Here is a 13,125-nt window from a genome sequence, read left to right as displayed (position 1 = left end):
GCAGCTTGGATTTTAATCTAATTTATATTTAGATTATTCTTGACTGTTTAAGTTCATAATGCCACTATTTTCTGAACCAAAGTTCTAATAGAGCCTATGGAATCCTACCATTCAAAGGACCTTGAACTTATACACAGACATAGCTTGTCTTAACAACTCAATCTGAATAAACATGGTTTCCATGTTGTTAATTACTTCCTGTTTTATAGCATCCCTGGGCACAAAGTCTTTTAAAGAAATCTTTATTGAAATATATGCTTGAGAACAGTTGGAAAAAATTGATAGCGGAACATGGGTGGAAGCCAGGTGGCAATTCAATATGGTCGGCCAAGACATACCATTTACACGGTCTAGTCTCAGTTATATTCAATCAAAGCCATCTCCAGGAGACACTTAATGACTGATAGAGTCTCCACTGTGGAGGAAACTTGACTGAAATTAGGAATGGGAAACAGTACACTGCTGATGTCATTGCTGAACTGTGTCAGATACAGCCTTTTAAACCATAATGAGGACTGAAGCCTTAGCAAATGAGGTACAGCAAGTAAAAAGGCGAGGCTGGTTGCACCTGGTTAGCATTTCTTGCCAGGCTTTTTGTTTTTGTTTTTAAGTAACCCAGAGTATTTTGAACTTGGAGGAATTTGTATTTGGGATTGTGGAGAAAATATTGATGGCCTGGTCCATAGGGAATGATGGACTGGATACAGTGTTAAAGTACTGAAATAATACTTTCTCAATATTTTTGTGCTAATCACAATGTAATGGCTACTGATATGATACTTTTAAGCTTAATTAGCATTACTAGTATTCTTTCTGTAACTTCTTCAAGTTTAGACAACCAAGAAAATAATAAATCAAGCACTGATTTGTAGCACTTGCCAGTTTCTGTGACATACATACTTCCACTGTGACCTACCTTAGGCTACCAACAGGCATCACTGAAGGTGGAGTTGGGAAGAGGGACACCAGAATCCACAAGGACAATGAACATGTGCAGTAAAGTTATTAGGAAACTAAGTTTTGAATACTTATCATCTTTGTTTTAATACAATTTATTTAATTTTAAGGTTTTAAAATTTAAATTTTAATAAGGGCTATGTTCAACAACCAGCTTGAAAATTTTTGAAATTCATAATTAGCTCTTGCAAGCCAGTGGAAGCTGACTTCAGCATACCAACTATTCTGTTGTGCACTAGTTACTTTCTATCTCATTATGTGGAGATAATTTAATCACAGCATTTATCAAAATCTGATAGTATAGTATTTATTGTGTACACTATTATCAGTTTCTCGCATATCTATAGAACAGACACTCATGAGAATAGCAACCTTATTGATTTTCATTGTATTGTACATTCCCAGCACCAGGAACAGCCCTGGCACCATAGTACATGCTGAATTAATACCTCCCAGAGGCTAAGTGAACACAGAATATTTAATACCTTTCAGTTAGTAAGAAGACAAACCAATAGAACCTGGTCTAAGGAAACAGCAGGGATTTCAAGTGAAGAAATTTGTAAGGCAAAAAAATATTGAAGATAATCAATCTCAGCTGAAATTAAGAACATTTCTTTATTATAATTAACATACACCCGGCCCCTACCCTGCCCACAGCTAGGGACTCTTTCTGACCACACTTCCTCATTTAAAGATGGAGCTTATTTTAAAAAGACTGATCCTCAAAATGTGTATTTCCATAAGAGACTGACTCAGGAGGCTTGTGACCATATTTTTTAACAAGAACCTTAGATGACTCTGATTCTGGTAATTCAAGCATCCCTTTTTGAGAAGCACAGTTAACTCATGCAGTATCCTTAACTCTGGCTGAGCATAAGTATTAACGGGGCTGGGAGGTGGGGGTAAGGAGGGTATTAACAGATACACCTGACCATGGCACAGTGTGATGGTCCTGGAGACAATTGTTCAAATACTCTCTATTCCCCTAAAGGGAAATCAAATGGGTTTTTGATAATACAGTTTACAAAATGATTTTTTTTTAAAGGCAAGGGTATGAGAAACACAAGATTTGGGATAGTGGTTGCTCTTGGAGGTGAGGAAGACAAACTGGCATCAGAAAGAGGGCTTCAGGACCACCAAAGATATGACAACGTTCCACTTTCTTAAGATACGTATGTAAATAGAGATTTATTGTGTGTTTATATATACATACACAGAAATACATACATAATATATAATTTTAAAAAGTTTTTATTTTGAGATAATTCACATAGAGTTATAAGAAATAATACAGAGATCCTATATATCCTTCTATAATTTTCCCGTGATGAGAAAGTAACATCTTATATAACTATAGTAGAATATCACAACCAAGAAAATCTTGGAACAGTCTGTAGACCTGATTTAAATCTCACCAGTCTTTCATAAACTTTTACACATATCTGCATATGTTTACTTCTAAGAAATTTTGTCATAAATGTAGATTCCTATATCTACTACACAGTCAGGATAGAGAAGAATTTCTTCATAAAGGTCCCTCATGCTATGCTTTTATAGCCAAAGCCACCCCTTCCTCCATTTCTAATCTCTACAACCACTAATATGTTCACCATCTCCATTATTGTGTCATTTTAGGAATGTTATATATGTGGAATCATACATATATATAACCTTTTTGAGACTGGTTTTTATTTATTTTTTAAATATATTTTATTGATTTTGTTATTACAATTATCCCATTTTTTTTCTTCCCCTTATCTCCCGCTATCCTCCAACCTCCTCCAACCAGCATCTCCCCTCCTCTCTTAGTTAATGTCCATGGGTCATACATATGAGTTCTTTGGGTTCTCCATATCCTATACTATCCTTAACTTCAACCTGTCTATTTTGTACCTGCCAATTATGCTTCTTACTCCATGTACCTTTTGCCCCATTCTCCCTTTTCCCTCTCCCCTCTTATCTCCATTTCTGTGATTCTCTTCCTGTTCTAGTTGTTTGCATAGTTTGCTTTTGTTTTTGTTTTTTAGGTTCGGTTGTTGACAGTTGTGAGTTTGTCATCATTTTACTGTTCATAGTTTTGATCTTCTTCTTCTTAGATAAGTCCCTTTAACATTTCATATAATAATGGTTTGGTGATGATGAACTCCTTTAACTTGACCATATCTGGGAAGCACTTTATCTGCCCTTCCATTCTAAATGATAGCTTTGCTGGAGAGAGTCATCTTGGGTGTAGGTCCTTGCTTTTCACGACTTTGAATACTTCTTTCTAGCCCCTTCTTGCCTGTAAGGTTTCCTTTGAGAAACCAGCTGATAGTCTTATGGGGACTCCTTTGTAGGTAACTCTCTCCTCTTCTCTTGCTGCTTTTAAGAATATCTCATCTTTAATCTTGGCTAATGTAATTAGGACGTGCATTGGTGTGTGCTCCCTTGGCTCCGACTTCTTAGGGACTCTCTGAGCCTCCTGGATCACCTGGAAGTCTATTTCCTCCACCAGAATAGGGAAACTCTCCTTCATTATTTGTTCAAATATGTTTTCAGTTTTTTGCTCTTCCACTTCTCCTTCTGGTACCCCTATGATTTGGGTATTGGAACATTTAAAGCTGTACTGTAGGTTCCTAAGCCTCTCCTCATGTTTTTAAATTCTTGTTTCTCCATTCTGTTCTGGTTGAATGTTTATTTCTTCCTTCCATTCAAAATTGCTGATTTGAGTCTTGGTTTCCTGCCCTTCACTGTTGGTTCCCTGTATATTTTTCTTTCTCTTACTTTGCATAGCCTTCACTTCTTCCTCTATTTTGCATCCATACTCAATCATTTCTGTGAGCATTTTAATTACCAGTATTTTGAACTTTGCATCTGATATGTTGGCTCTCTCCTTGTCTCATGGTTCTTTTTCTGGAGTTTTGATCTATTCTTTCATTTGGGTCATATTTCTCTGTCTCAGTGCATCTGTTATGTTGTAAGGGACAGAGCCTTAGGTACTCACCAGAGCTGGGCAACCCACATTGATGCATTGTGGCATTGTATGTCGGGGAGGAGTCCAAGATGAAACAATGCTGCTTACTTGTCTCTCACCCCACTTTCAGTCATTTCCCCTGCTACCCAGAAGCAAAGTGAGCCCTCCTAGTGCTGATTCCCTGGTGGGTGGGTTTGTGTACATTTTAAGGTGCTGCGGGTGTCTCCAGAGAACTCTCCTGTGAGGCTGGAAGTTTCTTCTGCCACAGCAATCCCCACAGGTTTCTACAGCTAGAGGTTTTGAGGCTTTAGTTTCCTGCACTGGAACACTGGGTTGCATGGTATGTCTTGATCCCCAGTTGTTCTTTCCAGCTTATTGGCACATGACTGTGGGACCACCTGGTCCATCAGCCACTCTCTGGCCTACACAGTTCTCCAGCAGCCACCTTGCCTCACATCCTCTCTGCCCCAGCTTCCTGCCATCTCTGCCCCTCCTACAGGTCCAGATGAATGTTTCTTAACTCCTTGGTTGTCAGACTTCATTCCAGTTCGATTTTCTGGCAGTTATGGTTGTTTTTTCTTTTTAAATTTGTTGTTGTCCTTCTTTTGGTTGTGTGAGGAAGCAAAGCCTATCTACCTATGCCTCCATCTTTGCAGGAAGTCAAGACTGGCTTTCAAAACTCAACAACTTTAAAGATGCCTTCAGTTGTTGTGCATAACAACAGTCAATTCCTTTTTATTGATGACAGTAGTTTATACATAAATTTTTAAATTGTGCCATTATAAAAAAGGAGCATTAGATGATAGAGTTAAAAGGTTGAGTGAAAACAATGACAAAGAAGATTTTCACTTAAATCACTCATTGGGAAGCAAGAAAAAGAAAGGTATAACTGGCTACCTGAGGATGCATGGACTAAGAAGAACTCAGGAGTCCAACTTTGAGATGTTGACTCCTGTTAATGTATGAGTATATTAATACTACCAAGGATATTTTACCACCACGATGAAGAAAACACAGATGTTTCAAAGAAAATAAAAGATATTGTTGATCTTACTGAGTTCACTCTCTGGAAAGTATTCTGGTCGGGTGGGCTGGTAAAATATGTAAAGTAGTGATTCTAATACAATTTGCCCAAATTGAAAAGATTTTTAAGCAAGGGGTCAAAAGTTTTCTGGGGCTTCTATCATCCCATCATCTTTGTTCATTCATTCATGTAAGAATTCATCCATTCATTCATTCAACAAACATGTTTTACATGCCAACTATATTCCAGCACTCAGATCTAGTTCCTCTATGAAGTATCAAATCAGGTAATAAAAGGAAAAAGACCAAGAGTTTGAATTTTCTCTCACCAAGTCATATGCTCTTTTACCAACCCCAATATTTCTCTCCAGTTCGCAGATGAGAAACTGAAGCACAAAGAAGGAAACAATTTATCCACAGATATCAATTGGAAGTCATGATCCATTGAAAATACCAATGTAATACAATCATGTGACACTTATCAATGGGGATATGTTCTGGAATATTCGTCATTTAGATTTCATTGTGTGACTATCGTAGAGGCACTTGTGTAAATCTAGATGGTACAGCCTACAACACACCTAGGCTATATGGTACAGCCTATTTCTTCTAGGCACAAACCTGTGCAGCATGTTACTGTACAAAACAATAAGAGATTAAATCAAGCACAAGAGAAAATGATGCAATCACGAGACACAGTAAACATGAGATACTTGAGGCTGCTGCCAGCATAACACAGTATACTGATTTACAACAAACTTTTTTTTACAAGTAGAAAGAAATACTCTAAAATAATGATAAAAAGTAAAGAATAGTAAATACATAAGCCAGTACATGGTCATTTACTTCCACCATCTAGTATTGACACAGGGAAATCTGACCTGATTGCTGGACAAAGAAGGGGCTAAGTGAGGGAGGGGTTATAGGAAACATCAGAGGTGGTGGGACCAAAGCCATGTGTTGCTGGCATGGTACATAATAGACTTTCCTACCCCCGGGCTGAGGCAGCACAGGAGAGACTGCGTTCCTCAGGTAAACAAACTAGTGTGGCAGCAGTGCATTTCCGCAGCAACTGAGCTAGCATAGCAAATGATAGATAACAGATTCCCCACCCCGGGTTGAGATGCAGCAGGAGGGCACTTTGCACAGTCTGCTCAAAGATGGTGAGGGTGGTTGATGGAGAAAAAACTCTCCTACTCCTTTCTGGAACATGGCAGCAAGGAGAGGTACAAACCTGTCAGAAGGATGGATTGGCTAGGGAAGCTGGATGCTTGCAGAGTGCATGGACTTTTAGGCCCAGAATTTTAAATGGAGAGAGGACAGAGTCTTGGCCCTTCTCCTTCCCCTCACTGACCCTGTCAGGGGCTGGACTGTTTGTGGACCAGCAGGCCCTGGAAACCGCATGATCTGGCAGTGGCTCTGGGCCCCAGGCATAGGGAATGGTGACAACATTTTGGATGCATAAGCTAAGTGCATACAGACTTCAAAAAGATGCCTGAAGCCAGACTGCGCTCAGGAACAAGCTAAGTCACTTGGGTTGTGCTTTAGCCACCTGCAATTCCCAAAAAACAGTATTTTACTATTTTCTAATTTTTTAAAATCATGTTTATTCCATTGCAGTTGTCTCAATTTTTCCCCCTTTGCCCTCCTCGACCCATTTCACCCTGTACTGCTCTCCCACAGTCAGTTCCCACTCTGTTGTCCATCTCCATGGGTCATTCATACATGTTCTTTGTTCAGTCCATTCTCCTTTCCACCATTGTCCTCCTTCCCCTTCCCCTCTCGTCACTTTCAGTCTGCTCCATGTTTCCATGCCTGAGGTTTATTTTGTTCGTTAGTTTATTTTGTTGAATAGATTCTACTTAAAGATGAGATCATGTGGTATTTGTCTTTCACTGACTGGCTTATTTCACTTAGCAGAATATTCTCTAGTTCCATCGATGTTGTCACAAAAGGTAGGAGTTCCTTCTTTCTTTTTCCCTTTTTTTAAATGCAGATTGATGGTATTTATTTATTTATTCTTAGTGTCAAAATCTATTATAAAATATTAAAAGATTTAAATCCACTATGAAATCTCAGCAATTAAAACAACATGACACGAGCACAGAAATAATCAACTAGGTTAATGAAATAAAATGAGCATTCTAGAAACATATGTATATATCTGCTAACAATGCAATATATGGTTAGACTGATATTTCAAATCCATGGGCAAAATAAGGCTTATTCCACAAATAAGGTGCATGGACCATAATTACTTGAAATAAAACAAATACAGATCCCTATTTCTCGCATTATACAAAAATATTCAGGTGAGTTAAAAATCAATACGTAAAATCTAAGGATTTTTTGGAGAAAATACAAAATGATAATTTTCTTACCCTAAAGTAAAATATTGAAATGCAGAAGCTATAAAGTAAAATGTTGACAATATGACTATATTAAAAATTTAAGACTATATAGTAATATACATATAAAAAAGTTAAAGGACAAGTAATAGAATAGGAAAGTATTTACAACACATCTACAAAAGGGATAATAGTTGTTTTCTTTTAGGGAAAAAATTCTACAAACATTAAATCAAAAAATGAATAAAGAGTACCAAAGAGTCATTTACCTTTTTGAAAATAGAAGTAGGCAAGAAATATATAAAAACAGGTTTAGTTTCAACAAATAATAAAGTAACAATTAAAATAACACCTAATCTGTAATAATCAGATTAATAAATATTAAAAAATTGGTAATATCAAGTATTGGTGACTGTCAAACAAACTGGGTACATAGACTATTTTTCTTCATCTTCTTAATTCAGTCCCTTTAGCATATCTTGCAATGCTGGTTTGGCGGAGGTGTATTCTTTTAGCTTTCTTTTGTCTGGGAAACTCCTTACTTCACCTTCCATTTTTATTGAGAGCCTTGCTGGGTAGAGTAGTCTTGACTGCAGGTCTTTGTTTTTCATTCCTTGGAATATTTCTTGCCATTCTCTTCTGCTCCATAGTGTTTCTGTTGAGAAGTCAGTTGCTAGCTGTACCGGGGCTCCCTTATATGTTACTACCTGTTTTTCCCTTGCTGCCTTTAAGATTCTCTGTTTGTCTTTGATATTTACCATTTTAATGATGATGTGTCTTGGAGTGGGCCTCATTGGCTTCCTCTTGAATGAGACCTTCTGTGCTTCCTGGTCTTGGGTGACTTTTTCTCTCCTCCGGTTAGGGAAGTTTTCCATCGTTACTTTTTCAAACAGGTTCTCTATTCCTTGCTCCTCTTCTTCTCTTTCTGGTATCCCTATTATACAGATATTATTACATTTCAGGTTGTCCTGCATTTCCCTCAATACCTCTTCATTCTTTTTGACTCTTTTTTCATTTTCTTCCTCTTTCTGGGAGCTTTTCTCTACCTTATCCTTAAGCTCACTAATTCAATCCTCTGCTTAATCTAGCCTGCTTTTGACTCCTTGTACTGTGTTCTTCAATTCAGAAATTATATTCTTCATTTCTTCTTGCCTCTTGTTGCTAGTTTATGTGTCCTTTTTTTATGCTGATATGGTTTGCAGTAAGTTCCTCATAGTTTCCCTGTAGATTTTAGTAATTCTCTCTGAGCTCACTGAGCTCATTGAGCTTCCTTAGAACTTTTGTTTTGAACTCCATATCTGATAGTTTACTTGCTTCTATGTCATTGAATTCTTTTTGTAGGGATTTCTCCTTTCCCTTCTGTTGGGGGGAGGTTTCTTTGTCTTCCCATTATTTGTGAGACTTCTTTTTTGCTTCTGCTTGTTCAATTGATCTGTCTTGACTTCCTAACTTTGTGGTGTGAACTTCTATGTTAGGAGACCACTGTTTTTTTCTTTCTGGATCTGCCTCTGATGATGTCAGATATTGACCCTATCTGACTTTGGATAATCTATTTGAGACTTTGAGGAATCCACTGTCTGTGGCTCTCACCTCCAGTTGTTAATCTAGTCACTCTTCACTCAGCAGGCTGGTTTAGACACCACAGGGCAGGGCAGAGTCCTTACTGGGGTTGGGGCTATTGGTTCCTCTCATGCTGCTGCTGCTCAGGAGAGTGGTCTGCCTGAGCCAGATAGCTGCTGCTGCATGAGGGAGGAGTCAGCACCGGGATCCCACTGGTTACTCTCTCCGTTTTCTCCCCAACACCTCTGTCTCCAGTCTCTCCTCAAGTGTCCTTAGACCACTCTGCACCCCCTTTAACTAGCGATCCACTATTTGTGGCTGGCACGCTGTACTCAGCAGTCAGGCTTTAGCACCAACGGGCCAGGGACTAGACCTTCCTGGGGGCAGGGCTATTATGTCCTCTCATGCTGTTGCCACTCAGGGGAGCGGTGTGCCTGAGCCAGATGGCTGCTGCTGCATGGGGGATGTGTCAGCACCGGGATCTCACCAGGTACTTTTTCAGTTCTCTCCCCAAAGGCTCTCAGCAGTGTCTCCTCAGGCATCTCCAGCCCACTCCTCCCTCACCTTTGCCGGAGACCAGGGTAAGTGGCTACAAATAAATATTTATGCATTGGCCCTTTAAACGGCTCTTCACATCTCCAGCTGCCCATCTCTGGCAGAGAGCAACCCTGCCGCTTTTCTAAGATGGTTGTTATCTGTGTACTTTTTGGACTCTTGTGCTGTAGGCTGGAGATCCCTGATTATGGTTTAGATCCCGCTCATCTCATGGGGATCCATCTGGTCATTTCAATATCCTTCTGGTGCTGCCACCCATGGGCACCCTGCCTGCCTTCCTGAGTCTTTCCTGCACATCTTACCAGTTAGGTTGTGCTAAAGCTGATTCTTCTGTCTGTCTGAGGTTATAAGGCTCCTTTCTCGCCATTGTTCAATTGTCTGTTCCATGTGATTTCTCCACAATTTAGCGGTAACTTCAGATTGGTCCTGGGAGGAGGTCAGTGTGACTTCCACTTACTCCTCCACCATCTTGATTCATAAAGGACAGTATTTTAAATGGGAGAAGGAATTCCATGCCCAGCCTTGAAATAATCTGGCTAAGGGTGGTGGGATTTTCCTTTGGGTATTTTAGAAGGAATTAGCTCTGAAGCAGAAGCCTGCCATTCTTCCAAAATTATACCCCTTTTGAATAAAAGACTCCTTTCCTTTTTCACCAAACCTCTGTCTCTGGAATTTTGCCTCAAGTGTGGTAGCAGGCAGCCAGACCCCATGTTACTGTTCAGTAACAGTACTATGTACTGTACATAATTGTATGTGTTATGCTTTTACAAGTCTGGCAGTGCTGTAGGTTTGTTCACATCAGCATCACCGCAAACATGTCAATAATGCATTGCACTATGACATTAGGCAGCTATGAGGCTCCAGGTAATAGGAATTTTTCAGCTCCATTATAATGTTATGAAACCAGTGTTGTATATGTGGTCCATCATTGATCAAAATGCCATTATGTTGCACATTACTGTATAAAAACAATGAAAAAAATTTCCATAGAGAAGTAATTCTAGAGATGTGGTCTTTAGACCCAGGCATCAGAACTGTTAGACAAGTGTTCAAATTGAATTTCTGGAGAAGGCTGAGATAGCTTTATTTTATTACGCATCCTGGAAATTTGGGAACTGCTTCTAGAAGTTTCTGTTAACTATTCCATTGTTGGAAATCAGTTTCCTTTAAGAGTATGCAAAGAAATTAGTTCAGTTATTCTTGTATTTTAAGGAAGAAATGAACAAGCCACTGTGAACCCCTAGAGGCCTTTTTTCTCTTGCTTTTTTTCTGTGTTCTTTTTTCAGTCTCTCTTAAGAATACAAGGAGAGTGCCTCCCTTTAATCCCTTTGTTTTGGCTTTGCATCAATACATCCCCATTTCTCATTCCTTAGACATCCTGAGAAAAAATATCAGAAGCAGAAGACCAGTGATAAAAAGGAAACACCCTATCCATGTTGCTTAGGGCAAGACCTTCTCAGCTGTTTAGAGAGTAATGTGTGACACCTCTGTCAGTTGCTCACTTCTCAAATTCCTTTAGGAGTGCTTATCCAGAGTCTAAGTCTAGCCAGACTGCACACAGAAGAGGACTATTTTTTTTTAGATCACCTCTGCACCTCCGGGACACACAGCTTCCATTGTAATGGTGCTTTCTTCAAGTTGATGCAGGCAGAGATAAACAGACCAGGCTACTTGCTTCATAATTCAGTTGGTTTCAGAACACAAACCACAGAACAAGAAGACTTACCTTATTTGCACTTTCTTGATCAAAATCTCTCTCTCCAAGTCATAGACTCTTTTATCAACATCAGTATTTCTTTCTGCTTTATAGATAAAATGTTGATACCCAAAAAGGATAAGGAATTAAAACCAAGGTCTCTATAGATGGAAGTGATAGGTCATTTCAAATACTAAAGAATTAGTACAAGGAAATGTCAGCGAGAAAATAAACAAAACATGTAATGACTCTCAACACTGCCTGAGCATTAAAATTGTCAGAGGAGAGATTAAGAGCAAAACAAACACACAAAAACATAAAGACATTGGTTTTCAGGATGCAACACCAGAGATTCTTATCTGCTGGTGTGGAGTGAATCTGAGCATCAGTGTTTTTTGAAAACTACCTGGGTGATCCTGATGTAAACATTAGGTTGAGGGCCATTGGACTATACCAGTGGTTCCTAAATTTTAATGTGTTACAAAAATCACACAGAGCTTGGTTCTGTCCCTAGGGTTTCTAATTTAATACATTTGAGGTGGGGCTGGAGTTTGCATTTTCAACAAGTTACCAAGTGATGTTGTTGCTGCTGGTCTTGGGATCACACTTTGAGAACCACTGGGCTGGTTATGAATGTAATTGTTGAGAAAGGCCAACTCAGGGGTGCAGTCTTTCAACCCCCATGGGGATACATAAGAATGGACCTTGGGTCTGGGTTACTTCCTTACCAAGAGATAAAGAGCCCATATAGCCTGTGCTGACTTATGACCTTGTGTAGAATATTTTTTCTCCTTTCAGGCTCAATGAGAAACATTTGTCTCTGCTAAAAGTTTATGTGTCATATGGCACCCAGCCAACCCCACTGCTATATCTAGCTTCTGCAGGTTGGGACAACTGAGTTCCTTCCACTGTGGCAGGAAAAGAGTGCACATAGGTAAATTTCCCCGTGTTAACCACCTGGAGAGACACCCCCTTCACCACTGGTTCTTGGGGATCAACACCTACTATCAAAGCGGCTCTTGCTCTGTCTCTTCCCTAGTAGAATGTAAGTAGAATGCTGTTCTATCCAGGGCTGAACTGCATTTTTTTTCCTTGATGACTGCAGCACCAAGATGTGATGGGCAGAAGTGTTTAGATTCCCCTCAGGGATTGGTGACTGGTACATGATATTCTGCTTGACAGTAATAATACATAATGGTTAAGATTCCCAGATTAATATCTGAATTCTTCCACTTACCAGCTGGCATAAGATGGGGAAGTTTCTTATCATCTTTAGCAGTGGTTCTCAACTAGGATGGTTAACTCCCTTTTATACACTCTTGGGACACTTGGTCTTATCTGGAAACACTTTTGGTTTTCGCAGCTTTTTTGGTTGTGACAGCTTCTCACAACTTGGCATCTCATGGGTAGAGGCCAGAGATGCTGCCAAATAATTAACAATGATCAGGATATTGCCCCCCACACACACAAAAAATTATCCAGCCTCAAATGTCAATAGTACCAAGGTTGAAAAACACCGCTCTATATAACTTTAGTTTTCTCATCTATAAAATAGAGATTACTAGGTATCTGCCTCATAAAATTAGTATGAATATTAGATGAAATGTGATATACAAAGGAATTGGCACTGTACCTAGAGACTTTTAGTTATTGAAGCAAATCCCTTTTGTACATTTTCACCAAGCTATAATTTAAGTGTCAAGGATTTTGATAAGAAATATGGGGGAAACATACTTTAGTGTAGAAATTCTATCAAGTGGATGGTTTGGAGATGGGGATAAGAACACTTTGCTCCAGATACAGGCAATAGAGAATGCATTGTTATTGGGTAATTTAAAAACAATAACAAAATAGATTAAAACCAGTCTGTTTTCTATTATCATCAAGCATCAGAAATTCTAAACACTGTTATCGATCAAATACTCCTCCCCACCCCTGGGACATATCACGAACCCTCCCCTTTCCACTGGGCACAATAACTTATTGAGAAGTAGGCACTGGCCTAAGTGCTTTATATATTTACTAATATAATA

Source organism: Pteronotus mesoamericanus, unplaced genomic scaffold (assembly GCF_021234165.1).
Source record: "Pteronotus mesoamericanus isolate MK-2021 breed Mesoamerican mustached bat unplaced genomic scaffold, CSHL_Meso_final scaffold_54, whole genome shotgun sequence".
Lineage (NCBI taxonomy): Eukaryota > Metazoa > Chordata > Mammalia > Chiroptera > Mormoopidae > Pteronotus > Pteronotus mesoamericanus.
The sequence above is the reverse complement of the archived record's forward strand: the minus strand, read 5'-3'. Positions refer to the sequence as shown.